The sequence below is a fragment of the Trichechus manatus genome, unplaced genomic scaffold (assembly GCF_000243295.1).
Source record: "Trichechus manatus latirostris isolate Lorelei unplaced genomic scaffold, TriManLat1.0 scaffold00054, whole genome shotgun sequence".
In the NCBI taxonomy this organism is placed as follows: Eukaryota; Metazoa; Chordata; class Mammalia; order Sirenia; family Trichechidae; genus Trichechus; species Trichechus manatus.
The window spans coordinates 8,683,666-8,694,380 of NW_004443990.1; positions in this window are offsets into that span (position 1 = coordinate 8,683,666).

Here is a 10,715-nt window from a genome sequence, read left to right on the forward strand (position 1 = left end):
CTGTGTCAGTTTTCTCACTCCATTTGGTGCTTGGCTGAGTTCTTTATCTCTTCATTTGATGTTTTAGGGTTTCAGGATTGTTGTATTCTCTGTTCGGCTTAGTTTTTCGGATCTTTACTGTGGAGGGACAGCATGGTGCTTCTGCCTAGAGTTCCATTTTGCCAGAACTCTTAAGCCAGAAAGTTTTAAAAGCCTTTAAGGCTTTTGTAATAGCATAACAACTGCAGCCTTTTAGGACACCTAAAATTAGGTCACATGGAAATACATGGTCCTCAATATGGTTTCTGACTATGCATGATTTATGTCCTCATTTACACGCTTAAATGGTCTGGTTTCTCTGACCAGTTTTTCAAAGAGTTGCTCAACCTTTCACAGAGGACAGAATTACAGTTCTTGTTGATAGAGGAATAAACAAATCTGGGGACTTTCCAGAAGTTGCTTGTATTTATGTAATTTTTAAGCCTCCGGGTTGGAATACTTACATAAAATTGTTATGCCCATTTAGCAGACATGAGCCCTACTTATCTTTTCAGGGAAATTTAAATAACCTACATCAAAGCAGTATTCCTATCTTGTTGAATTTCCTCATACTCGTGTTTAAGAACTGTTATAGCATATCAGATAGGAGTCCTGTTGGTGCAGTGGTTAAAGTGCTCATCTGCTAACCAGAAGGTCAGCTGTTCGAACCTACTAGCCACTCCACTGTAGAAAGATGTGGCAGTCTGCTTCTGTAAAGATTTACAGCCTTGGAAACTATACAGAGTCAGTTCTACTCTGTCCTATAGGGTCACTATAAGTCAGAATCAACATGGTGACAATGAGTTGATAGCATATCAGAAAGAGCTTAGGTTTCATAGAGGTAGAGCCAGATTATCACACCATACACTACATGAATCCTAGGGATTAAATACTATACATACAGAACAAAAGCAAACATAATGACACATACTCTTTGTACTTGACTTCTCAAGGAAAAAAAAAAATTATGGAGTTAAAGTTCCAGATGATTGAGCTTAACTCTTTAGACACTAAAATTAATTTTCAAAAATTGGAAGAATTATATATTTCCAAATATTATATACTTCCCTGCTTGTTGTTTTTAGTTGTTGTTAGGTGCTTTCAAGTTGGTTCTGATTCATAGTGATCCTATATACAACTGAAGGAAACATTGCCTGGTCCTGTGCCATCCTCACCATCATTGCTATGTTTGAGCCCATTGTTGCAGCCACTGTGTCAATCCATCTCGTTAAGGGTCTTCTGCTTTTTTGCTGACCCTCTACCTTACCAAACATGATGTCCTTCTCCAGGGGCGAGTCCCTCCTGACAACATGTCCAAAGTACGTGAGACTAAGTCTTGTCATCCTTGCTTCCAAGAAGCACTCTGGCTGTGCTTTTCAAAGACAAACTTGTTTATTCTTCTGACAGTCCATGGTATATTCAATTTTCTTCACCAACACCATAAGACATCAACTCTTCTTCTTTGGTCTTCATTATTCATTGACCAGCTTTCACATGCATATGAGGCGAGGGAAAATTTCATGACTTGGGTCAGGTGCACCTTAGTCCTCAAAGTGACATCTTTGCTTTTCAACACTTTAAACAGATCTCTTGCAGCAGATTTGCCCAATGCGACCTGACATTTGATTTCCTGACTGCTGCTTCCATGAGTGTTGACTGTGGATCCAAGTAAAATGAAATCCTTGACAACTTCAATGTTTTTTCCATTTATCATGATATTGCTTATTGGTCCAGTTGTGAGACTTTTTGTTTTCTTTATATTGAGGTGTAATCAGTATTGAAGACTGTGGTCTTTGATCTTCATCAGTAAGTGTTTCAAGTCCTCTTCACTTTCAGCAAGGCAAGGTCATGTCATCTGCATATCACAGGTTGTTAATGAGTCTTCATCCAAACCCGATGCTGCATTCTTCTTCATATAGTCCAGCTTCTTGGATTATTTGCTCAGCATACAGATTGAAAAAGTATGGTGAAAAGCTACAACCCTGACACACAGCTTTCCTGATTTTAAGCTACGAAGTATCCCCTTGTTCTGTTCGAAAGACTACCTCTTCGTTATGTACAAGTTCCTCATAAGCTCAATTAAATGTTCTGGATTTCCTGTTCTTCACAATGTTAGCCATAATTTTTTATGATCCACACAGTTGAATGCTTTTCATAGTCAATAAAACACAAGTAAACATCTTTCTGGTATTCTCTGCTTCCAGACAAGATCCCTTTGACATCAGCAATGATATCCCTCATTCCGCGTCCTCTTTTGACTCTGGCTTGAATTTCTGACAGTTCCCTGTCAATGTACTGCTGCAAGTTTTTGAACTATCTTCAGCAAAATTTAACTTGTGTGTAACAGTAATGATACTGTTCGATAATTTCTACATTCTGTTGGATCACCTTTCTTTGGAATGGGCAGAAATATGGATCTTTTCCAGGTGGTTGGCCAGGTAGCTGTCTTCCAAATTTCTTGTCATAGACGAGTGAGCACCTCCAGTGCTGCATCTGTTGAAACATCTCAGTTGGTATTCTGTCAATTCCTGGAGCCTTGTTTATTGTCAATGCCTTCAGTACAGCTTGGACTTCTTCCTTCGATGCCATCTGTTCTTGGTCACGTGCTACCTCCTGAAATGTTTGAACATCGACCAGTTCTTTTTGGTACAATGACCCTGTGTATTCCTTCCATCTTCTTTTGATGCTTCCTGCATCATTCAATATTTTGCCTGAGGAATCCTTCAAAATTACAACTTGAGGCTTGATTTTTCTCTTCAGTTCTTTCACCTTGAGAGATGCCAAGCATGTTCTTCCCTTTTGGTTTTCTAATTCCAGGTCTTTGCACATTTCATTATAATATTTTATCTTCTTCAGCTACCCTTTGAAATCTTTTGTTTAGCTCTTTTACTTCATTTCTTCCATTTGCTTTAGCTACTCTAAGTTCAGGAGCAAGTTAAAGAGCCCCTTCTGACATCCATTTTGTTCCTTTCTTTCTTTCCTGTCTTTTTAATGACCTTTTGCTTTCTTCGTTTATGATGTCCTTGATGTCATCCCACAACTCATCTGGTCCTTGGTCATTAGTGTTCAATGCTCAAATTGTTCTTGAGTTAGTCTCTAAATTCCGGTGAGATATACTCAAGATTGTATTTTGGCTCTTACAGACTCGTTTTAAATTTTCTTCAGCTTCAACTTGAATTTACATATGAGCAATTGATGGTTTGTTCTGCAGTTTGCCCCTGGCCTTGTTCTGACTGATGATACTGAGTTTTTCCATCATCTCCTTCCACAGATATATTCAATTTGATTCCTGTGTTTTCTTTCCAGTGAGATCCAAGTGTATAGTCACTTTTTATGTTGTTGAAAAAGATGTTTGCAAAATTCTATCATGCAATCTCCAGTGTCATTTCTATCACCAAGGCCGTATGTTCCAAGCACCAATCGTTCTTCTTTGCTTCCAAGTTTCGTACTCCAATCAGTAGTAATTATCAATGCATTTTGATTGCATGTTTGATCGATTTCTGACTGCAGAACTTGGTAAAAAATCTTCAATTTCCTAATCTTTGTCATTATTGGTTAGTGTGTAAATTTGAATAATAGTCATAGTAACTGATCTTCCTGGTAGACATGTGGATGTTATCCTATCACTGACAGAATTGTACTTTAGGATATATCTTGAAATGTTCTTTTTGATGGTGAATGCAACACCATACCGCTTCAATTTATCATTCCCGGCATAGTAGACCACATGTCTGATTCAAAATGGCCAATACCAGTCCATTGCAGCTCACTAATGCCTAGGATATCAATCTTTATGCATTCTCTTTCATTTTTGATGTCTTCCAATTTTCCTAAATTCATACTTCATGTATTCCATGTTCTGATTATTAAAGGATGTTTGCAGCTATTTCTTCTTTTGAGTTATGTCACATCAGCAAATGAAGTTCCCAAAAGCTTTAATCCATCCCATCAGTAAGGCTGACTCTCCTTTGAGGAGGCAGCTCTTCCCAACTGTATTTTGAAGGTCTTCCAACCTAAGGGGTTCATCTTCCGGCACTATATCTGCTGCTATTCATAAGGTTTTCACTAGCCATTTTTTTCAGAAGTAGACCTTCAGACCCTTCTTCCTAGTCTGCCTTAGTCTGGAAGCTCTACTGAAACCTGTCCACCATGGGTAACCCTGCTGGTATTGGAAATACTGGTGACATAGCTTGCAGTATCACAGCAACATGCAAGCCACCACAGTATGGCAAACTGACAGATGTGTGGTGGCTTCCTGCCTTACTGAATATAATTTATTCTCTTAGGATAATTCACAACATTTACAACTATTGGATACTATATGGTGTAGTAACTGAGTGAATTCCTCAGGTACTTCTGAAGTGCTAGGACCCCTTGGTGAAATGGCCACAACTCCTGCACTTTTAATGTTATTGTGTCTGAATTTGAGCATTTTGTTTCATCACTTACGTACATGAAGTGTTAACATCACTTGCTGATGACATTTTATCTCACAATGGCAATCTCAATCTCTTATAGTCTACTGTTGGCTGTAGGATGCAAAGTAAGAAAAACTGAGTTCTGAATAAAGAGCTTGGTGTTCTCTATTAAGAGTGACATGGAATTAAATGTATGAGCTTTTGACATCTATGGTAGCTGTGTATATGAGTGTGTGAGTGTGCCTGATATTTGCTTCTCAGTCATGTTCCAGGTAGATGAGATTATTCAGTAATGTGCCTTTCTAATAAATGATACTTTACTAAGCATATACTTCTATACATGACAATAATATATTGAAATCACTTTAAAATATGATTTTGAAAGTAATGAGTTGTATTTATAAATATAGTACTCGATAGGCATGGATTTGGACCCTGGTGCAGCCAACAGTGTATATATATATATATATATATATATGTATAGTCTTCCTTCAAGAAATAGATGGATTATGAGTCTACCTACTTACTGATAGCTAGAGAGGAAATGTAATGAAGAGCATGGAATCACCCAGGTACATTCTAAACTAGGCAACCAAGAATATAAAGGATGGAAACATGCATGTTACAGAAACACAGATTCTCTGTTTGTAGCAAAACTAACAACTTGAGAAGATGTGGGTTGAAAGTCCTTGCTGATAGTTGCCACCTTTGTGTTTAATTCAGTGTGTTTTTGAAGTGGGTAGTTTGAATTAAACTCTCAATGTTTTTATTTATTTATTTATTTTTAACCTAAGTTTCCTGTCATAACTTAGAATTCAGGCAACAGCCATTCCTGACATGTTTTGAAACATGTATTCATCTTGATGAAGAAAATTCTCTTCAAGAAAAGTCTGATATTCTTCATAATCTTCTGATTAGAGGGGAAGGCTCACTCAGTCAGAAACAGTTAAAATCATCCATTTTGACTTTTCTTTCTTCCTGACCTCTACAGTGAATCTGGAGAACTTCAGCCTTCCCAGGCAATATTTGCTACTCAGAGAACCAGAAGGACACATTCCTCAAAACATAGGTCATTTCTTCTCATGAGGACACACTATGGGGACAACATAATTCTTTAAAAGTCTTCAGCTAATTTAATGGTTCAAGATATCATATACATCTTGCTGCCTTGAAGTTGAAAAGAACTGTCTGGTAATGACAGTTGATATATCTGCTCTGTATCATGTTATTATGTTATTGCAGCATACTCCTTAGTATCGTGATATATTTATGCCTCTGTTTATCTATCTTTTTAGATGACCAGCTCCTTGAGGGCAGCAATTTGATTTTACTCACTCCTCGATCTCTAGCGTAGTAGTTCAGAACCCTAGCTGCACACGAGAGAGTATGTAACATATGCCAGCGTCTTGCTCCCATTCCAGACCAGTCAGATTTGATTCCCTGAGCTGGGCCCCAGGCATCTTCTGTTTTAAAAGTACTACCTAGTTGATTCTGATGTGCAGACAAAGATGAGAACAGCTGCCCTAGCAACTAGTATAATTCCCGTCACATACATACTAGGTCCTCAATGCATGCTTTGGAATTAAATTACTTTTCACAACATAAATTGGAAAGCAAAGGATTTAATTTTTCCTGTTATAAATGCTTTTTTAGTTTAGGAGCAAAGGGCAAAACTGTCTTCAATTTTTTTTTTTTGCATTTATTTTGTTACATTTTATAATACTTATAAATCAATTATGCACAAATGATCTAAATCAATATTAGCAGACAATTCAGAAAGCCAAGATCTGTTTCTAATTCATGAACTCAGTATTTAGAGCATAGCCAGCACAATAGGGCTACATATGAAAGAATCATTGTTATTGGGAAGTAAATCAAGTGCATATCTTTGGATGAGCTCAAATTCAAACTCCTCAAGAATGTAGAACTTTTTTATTGCAGGTAAAAATATCAGCCTCTATGGTCCTAATCATATTTTACTTTGTAAGTCCCTAAAGTCTGCAAATTTGCCTTTCTCTCAATGTTCCCACAGGAATCTGCAGCTTCCGTGATTTGAATGATTTGTTCCCCAAACAATTAAAGTCAAGGAACAAATTCAATGAATTTTCACTGACTGCCTCCTATTTTTCAGGTTCTTTAACATATAATGTTATATTTCATGCTTACAACAACTCTCTAAGCTAGATGTCATTATCTTCATTTTACAGTTGAGGAAAATGGGGCCCAAAAAAGTTAATAACCTGCCCAGAGTCTTACTGCTAGAAAGGAGGCAAAGCATGATGTAAACTCATGTTTTTGGCTTCTGTCCCTGTCCTCTTTCTGTTGCATGCTAGTTTTCTTAGGCCAACAGCAGTCGTTTCTGATAACAAAGAATCAAAGATGTATCAAGTATCCATGGATGCAAGCTATTACCCTTCATGAGACAGTACCTATGACATCCTTGATCTAAGAACCTTTATGGAAAATCATTGTTGGCTTACAAAAGATATTGAGAGATGAAGAGCATGTTGAGTAGTAATATAGAACAGTCTTGGAGTATCTGCCTTTGAGACAATGCAGTGTAGACATTGTAGAAAGGTGCAACTTTATCTGTGGGCCAGTACATGATACTGATGAGAGCTTGGACCTTTGAAAGCCACTGAGGTCTGTAGACAGCTAAGCTTCAAACAACTGTTTCTCAAACTTTGGTTTGCATTAAGAAGCATCTGGGAAATTCTGATGAAAGGGAGATTCCTACACCCCAGCCCTAGACACTCTGATTCCGTACATCTGCAGTGAGAGCTGGGGACCTACACACTCAGGTAATACGAAGCAAAGGATATTGGAGACCACACTGAGAAAAAAACTCTCTATCATGGCCACTGATGGCACACATAATCTCAGTAAATCTCTACTGGCCGAGTGAAATGCTGCTTATGAGTTCCTCGTATACTTCAATAATGGGATTCACGTCATGCCTTCATGCCTGTAGAACAGAGCTTGAAACATAGAAAGCTCTCAGTAAATTTTATCTATAAGTTTCAAAGCTGTGGGAACTAGACCCCACATATATGAAATGTGTTGTCCAAGGTCACACACCAAAATCAAAGCACTGGAATTCAAAAATGCTAATTAACTTTTATTTCACTCCTGTCAGTGTATCACAATTTTGTGCCCCTAAGTTTGAATGTTGAAATTTGTCCTGATGCTATTATTAGAGAATAATTGAGGAACCTTTAATACGGATTAATTTTATGGTGCCCCTTTTTAAATTCACACCTGCTTTTTCTTTCCCTCTGAATTAGTTATTTCATTGTTTTTATAGGTACCACAAAACAATTGCCATATCAAGTCATAGCTAAACTTAAGGCCTTTGAGACACAAATCAGCCACTGAAATAATTGTAAGCCATATGTAGACAGTGAGTGGATCACTCAACACTCTAGAACACTTCCAGAGGAGACTGTTGGGAAAGCTGGCAAGATGACTTTGAATCTGCTTTCTGACAAATTGACCCTTAGCTGAAATAAGACAATTTACTGCTTACATGCAACGCATCTTAGGCACAAAACAGAACAGGGGCATAATCTTTCTTTAAGAAGGAGGACAATTTATTTCTTGAAGAATAGGTAGAGGGACAAACTGCAGGGCTATTGTCACGGCTTTTTGCAGTTCAGAGGATGGCTGTAGCTTGGTTTATAATGATTTTTTCAAGGAAGAAGTGTAGAGCCACTCTCTGAAACTTTGCAATATTAGTCTAGCCCTCAACCAGCTTTAAAAATGATAAATCTTTGTCCTTGAAATAGCATCTTTTATGTTTAATTTATTTTCTTTAGTTTGAACAAAACCTCCCGATTTATTTTCTGTGGCCCCAGGGTTAATAATTTGTTTTCTTCAGCCTCAAGAAGGCCGTCTTCATTTATTTTCCACCCATCAAGGAGGAAACTTTTTAGATATAGATCAAATGGTAGCATTGACCATATAAGCTGAGGGACAGAGCAAGTACGAAGTATGTCTCAGCCCTTGTTATGCATTTTTCTACATTTGACAGCACACATTAAGTTTAATTGTGTGTAGTGATGTTGGCAGCTGTGGTTACAGATTCCTGTGACAATATAATAAATTGCCACTTGTTTTGAAGATTCCACAGTTGCAGGCTGGAGCCAGCTTGCACTAGCTTGTGAGAGTCGATTGTGCAGCCCCACGTTCAGTGTCACCATGTTAGTAGCTTGAAATTGACCCTGGTGGGAGCATTTACATCCTAGAAATTAGCAAATGGCTACAAATCAGGTCTTTTTCCTTTTTGTTTGGAGATTCAATTCTTAAACATGTATCCGCCCAATACTCCCTCTCTCTCTGTCTAATAAAATTGAACAACTTTACTCTAGTTCTGTATGCAGCAAAGATTAAAGTCATAGCTGTTGTCACAGAAATTTTTTTTCACTCAGTTACCCAGTAGTATTGACTTGGGAAATTATAATTCAGCTGTAAAGTGTCTATACATTATTCCTTTCCTAGGTCTAAAAGTAGTCAATTTTATATTTGTTTTTAGTTGCTGAGAAATAGGTTTAAGGAACAGTTAAGTAATAGGCAAGAAAAAAATTATCATTACAGCTTAATATCCTTTTTGTTTCGCACAGCTGTATCCAAACATCTATTCAACAGGGAATCCCCAAATCAGTCTATTTGCCTATTCTTCTGTCTTGCCATCTTTCCTATCTCCCAACCACCTCCCCAAACCCATACAGGAATGTAAACTCTGCTGAGGCTGATAAACAATATATGTAGCCACGGCTGTTTCATGGCTGAAACAGAACAGTTTAAAGCATATTATTTGGGGAAAAAAATACTTTAAATACCCCCAAGCAATAATATTTGCCTTGAGGACATATCTGTTGTTGTTGTTAGGTGCTGTCGGGTCAGTTCCAACTCATGGCAACCATATGTACAACAGAACAAAACACTGCCCGGTCCTAAGCCATCCTCACAGTTGTTGCTGTGTTTGAGCCCGTTATGCAGCCAGTATGACAGTCCATCTCGTTGAGGGTCCTCCTCTTTTTTGCTGACCCTCTGCTTTACCAAGCATGATGTCCTTCTCCAGGGACTGTTCCCTCCTCATAACATGCCCAAAGTACGTGGGACAAAGTCTCGATATCCTCACTTCTAAGGAGCGTTTTAGTGGTACTTCTGCAAAAACAGACTTGTTCATTCTTCTGGCAGTCCATAGTATATTCAGTGTTCTTTGCCAACATGGTAATTCAAATGCTTCAATTCTTTGGTCTTCCTTTTTCATTGACCAGCTTTCACATGCATATGAGGCAATTGAAAATACCATAGCTTGAGTCAGGTACACCTTAGTCCTCAACGTGGTCTTTGCTTTTTAACACTTTAAAGAGGTCTTTTGCAGCAGATTTGCCCAGTCCAATAGGTTGTTCCATTTCTTGGCTGCTGCTTCCATGTGCATTGATTGTGGATCCAAGTAAAATGAAATCTTTAGTAACTTCAATATTTTCTCCATTTATCATGATGTTGCTCATTGGTCCAGGTGTGAGGATTTTTGATTTCTTTATGTTGCGGTGTAATCCATACTTGAGGATGTGGTCTTTGATCTTCATCAGTAAGTGCTTCAAGTCCTCTTCACCTTCAGCAAGCAAGGCTGTGTCATCTGCATATTGTAGGTTGTTAATGAGTCTTCCTCAAATCTGATGCCTCATTCTTCTTCATATAGTCCAGCTTCTTGGGTTATTTGCTCAGCATGCAGATTAAATAAGTATGGTGAAAGGATACAACCCTTACGCACACCTTTCCTGATTTTAAACTATGCAGTATCCCTTTGTTCTTTTCAAAAGATTGCCTCTTGGTCTATGTACAAGTTCCTCATGAGCACAATTATGTGTTCTGGAATTCCCATTCTTTGCAAAGTTATCCATAATTTGTTATGATCCACAGAGTTGAATGCCTTTTGCATGGTCAGTAAAACACAGGCAAACATCTTTCTGGTATTCTCTGCTTTCAGCCAAGAAGCCTCTTACATTATCAGTGATATCCCTCATTCCATGTCCTTTACTGAATCTGGCTTGACTTTCTGGCAGTTCCCTGTCGATTAACTGCTGGAACTGTTTTGGAATTATCTTCAGCAAAATTTTACTGGGGTGTGATACTGATGATATTGTTCAAAAATTTACACATTCTGTTGAATAACCTTTCTTTGGAGTGGTCACAAGTATGGATCTCTTTCCGTTGGTTGGCCAGGTAACTGTCTTCCAAATTTCTTGGCACAGGCAAGTGAGCACTTCCAGT